General features: G+C 41.6%; 1 long non-coding RNA gene across 2 annotated transcripts; it reads left to right on the top strand.

The window, feature by feature from the left end:
- Positions 1-852: 852 nt before the first annotated feature.
- LOC309797812 lies at positions 853-6,359 on the top strand. Of its 2 annotated transcripts, XR_014292803.1 has the most exons (6): positions 853-996; positions 1,129-1,188; positions 1,465-1,489; positions 1,752-1,781; positions 1,875-1,969; positions 6,023-6,359. It is a non-coding gene; the product is annotated as an uncharacterized lncRNA (long non-coding RNA). The 2 variants fall into 2 exon arrangements; XR_014292802.1 differs by lacking the exon at positions 1,129-1,188.
- Positions 6,360-11,010: the final 4,651 nt, after the last annotated feature.

Genomic DNA, 11,010 nt, shown 5'->3' with positions numbered 1-11,010 from the left:
AGAATAGGTGCTCTGTTGGGCCTTCTTAACCAGTGCATATGTTATCCACAACAGGAGGTGCTGTTCAGAAAAATGATCCCTGAGCCCAGCTGTAAAATAAAACCAACTGTGTACTTTCTAAGGCAAGAAGGTTTCTATGTGCTTTCGTTGAAAAAATAATTTTAAGGAGAAAAAGAACAGAAAACACAGTTACCTAAAGAACTCTTCCTGAGCCTATCAATTATTTAAGGTTTCTTGAGATTGAGTTAGTCTGCATGATTAGCTGCCACAGGCATTTCCTAGCCTTTTAGTGTTATGTTACAAACATAAAATTTTTTAGTTTGTGAGAAGAAAATATAAAAATAGCAGGCAAAATTGTGACAACTACTGCTGCATTCCTCCCTACAGCTGCCTAATTTACCTTCTCTTCACACAAAACCTCAACAATAGTCCAGCTGTTAATAAGAGGAAGGAAACCACCTCTAGAATAGGACGGCACCTTGGACACCATCTACTCCAAGCTCGTCATTATACAGCCAGGAGACTGAGACCAAGAAAAGGTAGGACCTGATCCCAGATCCCCTCACTCCCACCTCAGACCGGTTCTCTTTCCGGGATCAGGGACTCTAGAGAGAGTAATTGGAGACAAGCCCAGCTCCCCATTTGCCTGAACTGAGGAGGACTGATCCCACCAGCCAGGACAAGAAAGGGCAGGAGCAGGGATATCCTTGTAGCTCTGAAGGCTTGAATGGGTTCCTTTGGTTTTCTGGACCCGAAACGATCACTGGCTCATCTTTCTGCAGTCAGCTGGAGAATCCTGTTCTAAGAGGCTCTATCTAGGCTCTCAGCATCCCCCACTTGCTTTCCAGGTGTCAGGGACCAGCTCCAAGGTCTTTGCAACCCAACACCATCCTCCCTCAGGCACCTGGAGGGATCCGGCTGACCACCTCCCCTCCCAGGCTGGGGGCCTTCCACCACAGGACTCTCTCATCAAGAAGCCACCCAAACACCACCGTGGTAAGAGCAGGGCCTTCCTCACTCACTGGGCCGAGGCCTTTCCACTTGCTGGTGGTGGAGAGTCCCTATCCCACCCCACTTCCCTCACTGCCTCTCCCATGGGCTCTGAATCACCCTATCCCTATCCCTCAGGCACTCAAAGGCAGAAGAAACACAGCCAACAATTAAGAATGACGCCAGTCAGCAAACCAAGTGAATACCTTTCATGTTCCTGACCTCAACTCCTTCACAGCCCATCCATTCCTCTCTTCTAAGCTTTTACTTGAACCCTCCCCCAGAATGTGGAGAGGAGCGCAAGGAACTTCCACGTCCACCTTAATTAAGAAAAAGGAAGGCCTTCCCCCCCCCCCCCGTTCCCCATTGGCTCTTCAGAAGAGATCAGAGAAGGAATCAATACTCTGCCTCCTGACACTCTTATTTCTTTGATCCATTGTCATTTTTGTCTTTTGTTTTTTTCTTCTCTTCCAGTTATGGAGCTGCAGTTCTAGACACGGTAAGAAAATCCCCATGGTGACGGTGTTGAGTCAGGTGGCATCTAAGCTCCTCCAAGGTCTGACATTCTGGAATTCCATGGTAAACTCAGCTGGGATGGAGGGGTACCCTCTTCCTGGATGAGCATAGACATGGGGGCCTGGAAGGACCCTGAGCCAAGGAAGAAAGTTGACTCAGCACAAGCCAATCCTGGCTCGGGTTCCATGTTCTAGGATCTCAGGGAACCTACAATCTTCTTAAATACCCCTTTTCTTTCTCTCTAGAAAATCATCCAGCTTTCTGAGTACCTCAAAGTAAGTAACATGTGAATTCTCCCCTCAGCTCCTCCATCCATCTGCTCCCTTCTCCTCCAACTTAATCTTACCCTCTTGCATTTTGCCCCCCAGGAGGCCCTACAGAGTGAGCTGGTTCTAAAACAGAAGATGATGATTCTCCAAGACCTACTGTGTGCCCTGATTCAGGCCTCTGACAGCTCTTGGAGGTAAGGGAAATCTTTGCTTGAACAAAGTCATGGACTTCTATGTGTGCCTATCTCATTCTTCTTTCCATACCATCCCAGCAAGAGAAGGGGCTTTTTCGCTACTGAAGAGGCCGAAGGTGGGGGATGGTGCTAAGACCTAGAGGTCAAACATGTCACAGTAAATATATGGGAAAGCTTGGCTCAATCCAGGGTGGTCAGCTGAGGACACACCCATGGAAGACCCAGAACCAAAAGAGGCAAGAGTTTCCATCTTTAATTTGTTGGAAGAAAGAAAGGACGGTCCCAATTCAGTTAATATTACTGACTGTGATAAAGGCAACTATTTTCATATGGGATTCACACCAATATTTATTCCAAGTCATCCTACACCTACTAGTCAGCCCAGACGTGAATGTCAAAGCGGGAAGGGACCTTAGAGATTAGCTAATTTTCTCATTTTGCCAATGAGGAAACTGAGTGTCAGGGAGGTCAGGTGACTAGTCCACAGTCACACTGCTAGTCAGAGGCAGAACTGGAACTAAAATTCAGACCTCCTGATTTTAGTCCATTCATTCAACAAATATTCATAAGTCATGGTCTCTACACTGAGCACTGAAAATGAGACTAATTAGACAGGGTTCCTGATGCTAGAGAGCTTGCAGTTTTGTCAGGGAGACAGATGCCTAAACAATGCAGAGATGTGAGAAATAAATGTTTTCAGGATATAGTAGAATACAAGGAGGAATGAATGACTCCACAGAAGGGGAGAACTAGGGCAATATTTATAGTTATATTAGTATTTTCCAGGCAAATATGGAAACAGGAACTATATTCTGGGCAGGGGATACAGCATAGGCAAAGAACCAGAGGCATGATATAGGCTAATGCAGTGGGTCTCCAGCTTTTTAATCTCAGGACCCCTTTATACTCTTTAAAAAAATTATTAAAATCCAAAGAACTTTTTATATTTACCACATTGGAATGAAAACAGGAATCTTAAAATATGTATTAATTTTAAAATAACAATAGTAAATAGATTACATGTGAACCTAAATTATATATTTTTGTGAAAAATAAGTATTTTTAAAAAAAATAGTGAGAGGAGTGGCATTGTTTTATGCTTTTTCAAATTTTTCATTGGTTTTGTTCTTTGGGTTTGTTTTTTTTTTAACTTTTTTATTTTTCACCGTTTCCCCCCTCCCCCTCCCCCTCCCCTCCCCCTTCCCCCTTTGGGTTTTTTTAACGTCTTTATTGGAGTATAATTATAGTGTTGTATTATTTTCTGCTGTATAACAAAGTGAATCAGCTATATGCATACGTATATCCCCATATCCCCTCCCTCTTGCGCCTTCCTCCCTCCCTCCTTATCCCACTCCTCTAGGTGGTCGCAAAGCACCAAGCTGGCAAATCTTTTTAATGTCTGAACGGAAGACAGCTAGATTCTCATATTTGCGTCTGCATTCAGTCTGTTGTTAATACATTGTTTTGGTTGAAGCATATGAGGAAAATCCAGCCTCACACAGAAATGTAGTTGGAAAAGGGAAGACCTTGCAGATCCTGGATTCCCAGGGGTCCTTGGACCCCACATTGAAACCCCTAGACTTTAATGTTCAGGGAGCATAAGCAGTTTGATGCCACTGGAGCAGAAAGCCCCGGGTGCACAGAGAGAACACCCAACCTCCCAGCCTCTGTGAACATCTGACCTTACCACGTAGATGGCTGTGCTTAGACAGAGAGATGGGATGGGAGGACATGGGACAAAACTAAGAAGTTTGCAGTGATGTCAAAGAGACTCCTAGGCTCAGCCCTCCCTCTTCATGTCGGTCACTGTATCCGGATTTAGGTGTTTATGTTCAGGGCTCCTGCTGGTTAAGGAAGTTGTTTTCATAGCTGAGTAGGAGCCTGAGACACACAGCTGTGCATGCTAGGTGGTTTCCGGTGCTGAACTAAACTGAGTTGTCTCACTCGTTTATTCAACAGACATCTGATAAGTTCCAACTGTGTGCTGGCTTGGGTGCTCCAGGGACAGAGGTAGGGTCCTTTGTCTTTAGGAGTTCCAATAGCAGCCAGGAAGAGAGAGACAGGTCATAAATAACTCTACTGCAGTGTGCTAAAGCTGTAACAGCACTTTCTACAAAGTGACACAGAGAAAAGAGAAGGGAGCAATTCTTCTGCCTGAGGTGGTATAGGGTAGACTCCAAAGGAAAGGGACCACTTTAGCGGGGTCTGGAAGGATTGAATAGGAGTTTACCAGTACAATCTCTTGATTGGCCTAATCTTGGATTATATGAGATAGAAAAAAGTCATTTTTCACACTCGAGAAGTGTTATTTCTGACAGGCAGGGAGATAAGTCAAGAGAACGAGATGGACCGGCCAGACTGCTCCCACTTGATGTTAGGAAGATAAGGTGGCCATGTAGTTAGAATTCTGCAGGGGAACATAGTCTATATAGTCTATGGGTTTGCGGATCCACAACTTTTATTTTTTCAGTAATGCCAACCAAGCTCATAAGAGACTGACATATAATCCAGAATGCCAGTCTACTCGTTTTCAATGGGGGATAAAGCTGGTCAGTGACCAGCATGGTTAAGTCCAATAACCTGGACATAACCATGTATGATCTCAACCAGTAACTCCTGTATCTGGTTTCTAATGACAATTCCAAGAACATAAGACCCACTCAACATTTAAATCCAAATTTTCAGATGACTCCATAGCTAAATGAAAATGATTTGATATTGAACTCTAAATCTGCATTATCTAGACTATCTCTTACCCAGTTGGGTAACCCAGAATCGACAGTAAAAGGCTCCTGCTTTCCCCAAAATCACAGGGCATAAAAATGAAAAGCACTGGAAAGGCAAGAACCCCAGTAAATTTGCAAAGCTGCTCTTGCGTCTTTTTCTTTTTGATCTTGAAGCCAGGAGAAATTCTAAAAATACAAATGTATTAATTTTTAAAACTTGACTGTACTGAATATTGTTCAGATCCCCAAGCCTACAAAAATAATTTTATTTTTTAAAAAATGCTCCCTGCCTCAAAGGAGTTTACAATCCCTTAAAGGAGAGAGATGAGTCAATAGATTAGAAATACAGATACTATGTGAACACCAGTAAAACTGCCTAATCCATAAAGAGTCGGGGGGTAGGTATGGTTGGCCAAGTTTATCAGAATTTATGATTCTAGGGCTGAATCTTGAACATGGGTAGAAGTTAACCAGGTGAGAAGCATGGGTCACAATACTCTAAGCAGAAGAAGCTTTACGGGCAAAGGCAGAGGCTGAAAAGCACAGTGCTTAGGGGACCTACAAGCAGTTCAGCTTGCGTGGAGGCAGCATGAGATGAAAGTCTGGGCTTGTAAGTAGGAACCATGCCAAGGAGTTTGGACCTGATTCTTAGAACACTGAGAACCACTGAGAGATTTAAGCAGGTTGTGATGGGATCAGATTTAAGTCTTAGAAAGAACCCTCTAGCTGCAGGACTGAAAAGGGTTTGAAGGGAGGCAAGGCATGAAGATAATACATAGTCTCTATATAATCCATGTAATAGTGTTACTAGGGTCTGAACTAAGGAGGAGGCAGTAGGGATAGAGGATACAGGTAATGAGCTGTTAGAGACGTTGACTTGACAAAGCTTGATGATGAACTGATTCCTTGAAGAAGGTGAGAGAGAAATCAAGGATGATTCCCTGGTTTAGGGTTTGGGAGACTGGGTGGGTGGTGATGCTGGCCACTGAGATAGGAGCAGGTTTAGAAAGATGATTTCCCTTTGGAAATGTCGGATTTCAAATGCCTGCGGAAGGCCTAGGGGAGAATGCCCGGCATGCCCAGGGCAGTTTTTTATCCCCACTCACCTCTCACATCACCTGAGGGACTCTCTCTCCCTGCCTGCCTCCAGCCTGGAAGAAGGTCCACCAGATTACTGACATCTCTGCCCTGTGGGCAAGGACCAATTTCTTTTCATTTCTGTATCCCTGCTTAGGCTTTAGCACACAGTAGGTCAATGTGTATTTGTTGAATTGCCTCAAATTTACAGAAGTACACTTCTTGGGGAATGAATAAGTTGCTATTACAGATGGAAGACCAGAAAAACAGCTATGAGCAGAAGGCCAAGGAGACACTGCAGAAAGTGCTGGAGGAGAAAATGCGTGCAGAACAGCAACTGCAGAGCAAACAGGTGTGGGGATGCTCCATAATCCTTGGGGCTGGGAACCCTGGGGCAGTCTGGGTGGCAAGGGAGCCAGCTGCACCACTCCCTGGAACCCCCAAGGCACCACCCTCTCCTCTGATCTCCCTCAGCGGTCCCTGGCTCTGGCCGAGCGGAAGTGTGAAGAGTGGAAGAGCCAGTACGAGAGCCACTCCCAGCATGCAACTGCCCCCTACCCTGCCAGCGCAGTAATCATGAATGCCGTCTTCCTTCTCTTTTTTACAATGTGGTACATATGGATTTTTTAAAAATTAGGTTTAACCAGCTTTTAAACCTTTCTTTCTAACAATATTAGTACTCTCTGACTCTCCAAATGCACCTTTTAAAGTTGATTTGATTTATGGAAAAAATCACCATTCATACTTTCCCTTAGATTGTTCCAGGAAATGTTTATAGCTGCTTCCAAGACAAATTCTAATACTTTCTCTCAGACAAACTTCACAATATTTCCATGTGATAAGTAGTGTGGAGGTAAAAGACAGTTCATCACAGGGACATCTCCTATGAAAATAAAATTAGAAGCTAGCTTCTAAACATGCAGAGAAGGGCGTGGTGTCAGGCACTAATTTCCTTGAGAATTCCTCTCCATTTCTAATAGACGTTCTTATTTACCAAGATCCCTTTTTATTGGTGTCCTATTCCAGACTGTTCCACTCTGCCCATCCTCATCCTGTAAAATACATTCACACTCTTTTGTGACCCTACTTATTTGCCCATTAAATAATCAATCATAGAACTGTCAGAATTAAATATAGAGTGAAATTAAAATACTGGAGTCACTTGGAGGGTTTAAGCAGCTCCAACAGAAAATACTGAGCATGGATTTAAAGAGGCTGTGCGGGACCTGCTCTTGTCCAAGTTCCTTCTCAAGAACTATATGAAATAAGCCTAAATTCAGAGTTAATCAGATTGGCCTGCTTTCTCAGGTGGACTGGAATTCACTGCTCTTTCCCCTCAACTCCCTGATGTCAGTGGCACTTTCTGGAGATGAGGTGGACTTCTCTGCCTCCTGCAGAAGCTCAGTTCCCCCCGGGCCCACTCCCTGTCTGAATCCCACACTTGAGGCCAGATGCCAGCCTTCCCAGAACATTCGTGGTCTCATTTCAGTTTTTGACCTGCTCAGATTGAGTCCCTGTAGACTCCTTCTCAGCTTGAAACCTGATCTTCAACCCCTTTCCCTGACCTCGATGGTTACCTTCCTACATTAGGCCTCAGGTGCTTTAACTATAAAATGATATAGTTGCCCTTAATTCTAAAGTCTTCTTCCTAAAGCTCTACAATGTTCTGGCTCCTTGAAAATGTTTCTCTTTGCTGGTTTTAATTTTGTAGAGAATTAAAACCACAGCTACTCTAAAAGACAGTAAGTTACATTGGATAAGGAAAGTGTGCTTTTGTAGTTAGATTAACAGGGATGGAAGACGACTTAGTATGTTTTAAGATACTCATGATCCATTCTCGTGAGAGTCGGGAAGAAGGGCAAGAGAGTTAATAAAATACCAAACGATTGTGACAAATTAAGTTAACAAAGATGTAGCTGATTAGTTACTACTTGAATAAGCCACACATATCCAATTCAAGTTTTCCTTTATTTTTCTAAGAAGGGATCCCAGTGAACTGAGTCCCATGTTCAGGAACTCCACATTCAATGGCTTAGTCTTTAAAAACTGTTATGTTGCTGGAAGGTGAAATATTGCCCATCAGTCCTAACTGATGTTTAGCTATCACGCACATTTGAAATAAATTTATTACTTTGCCTGATCTCAGTGTAATACATTCCAAAGGGGCAAAGAGCACACGAAAATTTATGGAGTCTCCATCTTCTACACTAAAGTGTGCAATAAATTACATATTATTTGGCCATGAAATTCACAAGCCATAGAAACCACACCATTAGCAATGTATACAGTGGTAAACAGCAGGTAATGATAATGATATAAAACAAAACAGACTGTGTATGTTGGCACTGCTGCCAATAAAGCAATCATTAAATACATTCATATGCATCTACGCTAGCTCTTTGAGGGCAATTGCTATGAATTCTACATACCTGTCAGGATATTATATAGAGCCCAGTTTCTATGGCCTTTATTCAGAGACGCTGAGAAAGGGTTACTGTGGGTAAATTCAGACCTTTTCTCAATATAGAATTTGGTCAACATGCATTCTGAACAGCAAAATTTCACACTGCTTTCAATTTTCCTACAGTACTTGCCACCTCAACAAATGCAGGATTAAGTGTAATGGATTATAAGAAGTTAGAAAGGAAAGATGGAAGAAAAGAAGGAAGGTAGAAAAAAGGTGGGTGTGGAGTACTTCAACATTTACATAAAGAGTGGACCTAAAACTAACCTGAGGTTACCCTAAACTATTAGCATATGCTATAGAAACTTAAGTGAAAAAATAAAAAAAACCCAGCAAGGGAAACTCAAAGATTCTTTGTTTTTTTCACTCTATTGCATATACACGTCCAACTTAATCTATATGCTCATGTCCAATAAGAGAGCATTGTTTTGCAAGGCTACTTGGGTTCTATCAGCATGTAAAGGTCGGACAACTCAACTTTAGCAGAGCTAGCCTTCAGGTGAATAACTGCTTCTTTCAGGTTGTGAGCATCTGAATTTTCCGGAAATATTTCCCAAAAAATGAAAACTAAAAGAGTCCTAGGACAGCGTCCTTTAGAAGTTTTATAGTATCAAAGTTTTTGGAGGAAGAGTATCTTTGTCGATTATCAACACGATGATTCCAAGCAGTTCAATTTATGCTGAGAATATTATATAACAGAAACCACTTCACCTCCATTATACTGACAATGGTCTTCCTTACTTCAACTTTGTGCTGCTTAGTAAAGTTGAAAATACTAAGCCAAGAACAGACAGTGACAATGCCAGAGACTCAGATGTACCTATAGGTGCCTTCAGACAACATCGCCACCCAGGCTAAAGTCCTGGTTTAAAACATCCCAACATGAATGACTTTCAAAAACCATATGCTGAGCAAGTGAAGCCAGATCAAAAGGGAACCTACTGTATTATTCAACTTACATGAAATTCTAAACTGGGCAAAATTCATCTCTAATGATAAAAAACAGATCCGTGGTTGCCTTGGGTTGGGAGATGGGGATACTTTTGCTAAAGCCTAGGAGGAAACTTTCTAGGGTTTTAGAATTGTTATCGATCTTTATGGGAGTGGTAGTTATACAAATGTATACGTTAATTAAAAGTCACTGAACCGTTGATTTAAAATGTCTGCATTTTATTGTATGTAAATGATACTTTAATAAGGTTGATTACAAAATGAACCAAAACCAAAACAAAGCAGAAGAAAAACCTCTCAAGACCTCAAAGGAAATACACTGTTTTCTTCCAGGGTACCAGATTGGAAATGAGGCATTGGTCTGTTCTACCTCAGATTATCCCTAGGATTATCTAGTCTATTTTAAAGCACTAGAGTCCCGTATCAGAAAAACTCACCCCATGTTTTCTTCTCTGCCTCTTCTCCCAACATGGTGAAGTCATTTACGGAAGAAAAACCAGCTTTTTCCAACTTTGCATCATCACATATTCTTTCCAAAGCTATTATTTATGGAATAAAATTTGGCTACACTTTGTAAAAATCTAGCTTTTTGAGCCTTACAAATCTTAACAGTTAACCTATTGCTTCCATTGGAATTTGGAAAAAAATATTTTGAAAATGAATAGCTGAGATTTGACATTTTTGTTTTTTGTGATTTTCTCTTCCCCTAAGAGAGAAGTGAGTAGGAATGAGAAACACATACATAAAGAAAAAAAATTATCTTGCTGCCTTTGCATGGTTATAATTTATAGGAGGCCCTTTTCAACAATAATCTATTATCAGAATCAATAAAATATAATCTCCATGAAGGCCAGGCCAGGATATTTGTCTCTTTTTCAGCAGATTGCAATACAAACCACATTCATGGATTTGCTTCTTGATGATCTTTGTAATGCTGTAACAGCTGACCATTTCCTCATGCCTCTTCACCTTAACTTAAACCTGGTTTTTCACTAATGACCTCACATTTCCTTCTCTATCACTTGGTTGTCGGCCTCTTTTCCAACTCCAACTCCAACTCGCATTTCACTCTGGAACCAAAGGAAGACTCCCACCTTCCTGCTTTTTAGTGATACCTCAAGGTCATTACCATATTGTGATCGCCGTGAAGAATAGCCAGACAATTGCTATTGCAGAGCCATCTGACAGTTTGTAGCTCTAAAAATTAACTACGGACCACATTTGTCCAAAATATCCTAGTTTAAGATTTTGGTAATACAGCAACAGTAATTCCGAAGTCGTTTATGACAATCAGTGTGGGAAGCACCCTCTTTCAGGAAGATCCTTTGCCATACAATACTCTTTCCCTGTCAGGTAATAAGGAAGCACGGTCGTGGAAAATAAACTCCTGTGGAAAGAAATACTTGGCTTCGAGAAGGCTTGAAGTTCATACATTTTTCTTGAATTAGATTCCCCATTAATTACTTTATCCAGAAAGAGGTAATTATCAGAATTCTGTAAGCAATTAAGGAGATGCTACTGCACATTCTTTCAGCTTGTTGACCTTTCTCACTTTATTTCATGTGGCTATCTGAAACATCAGTGATTTACATGTCTTTCTTTTTTTTTAGCAGATTTCTGTGTGTGTGTGTCCCCATGATGAAAACATCATTAAAATAAGATATCATGAATAGACTCTTAAGAAGCAGAGTCTACTTAAAGTCCCAGAAAATGTGAAAGCACTAATATTCATGGACAACTCTACATTCTGAAAGTTACTCCAAATTTTATTGATCTCTATTTTGTCTAGGAGTTTTTCAAATTTTCTACCATGATCATTTGTT

Source organism: Mesoplodon mirus (assembly GCF_964341445.2).
Source record: "Mesoplodon mirus genome assembly, contig: HAP1_SCAFFOLD_1008, whole genome shotgun sequence".
In the NCBI taxonomy this organism is placed as follows: domain Eukaryota; kingdom Metazoa; phylum Chordata; class Mammalia; order Artiodactyla; family Ziphiidae; genus Mesoplodon; species Mesoplodon mirus.
The sequence above is the reverse complement of the archived record's forward strand: the minus strand, read 5'-3'. Positions and strand labels throughout refer to the sequence as shown.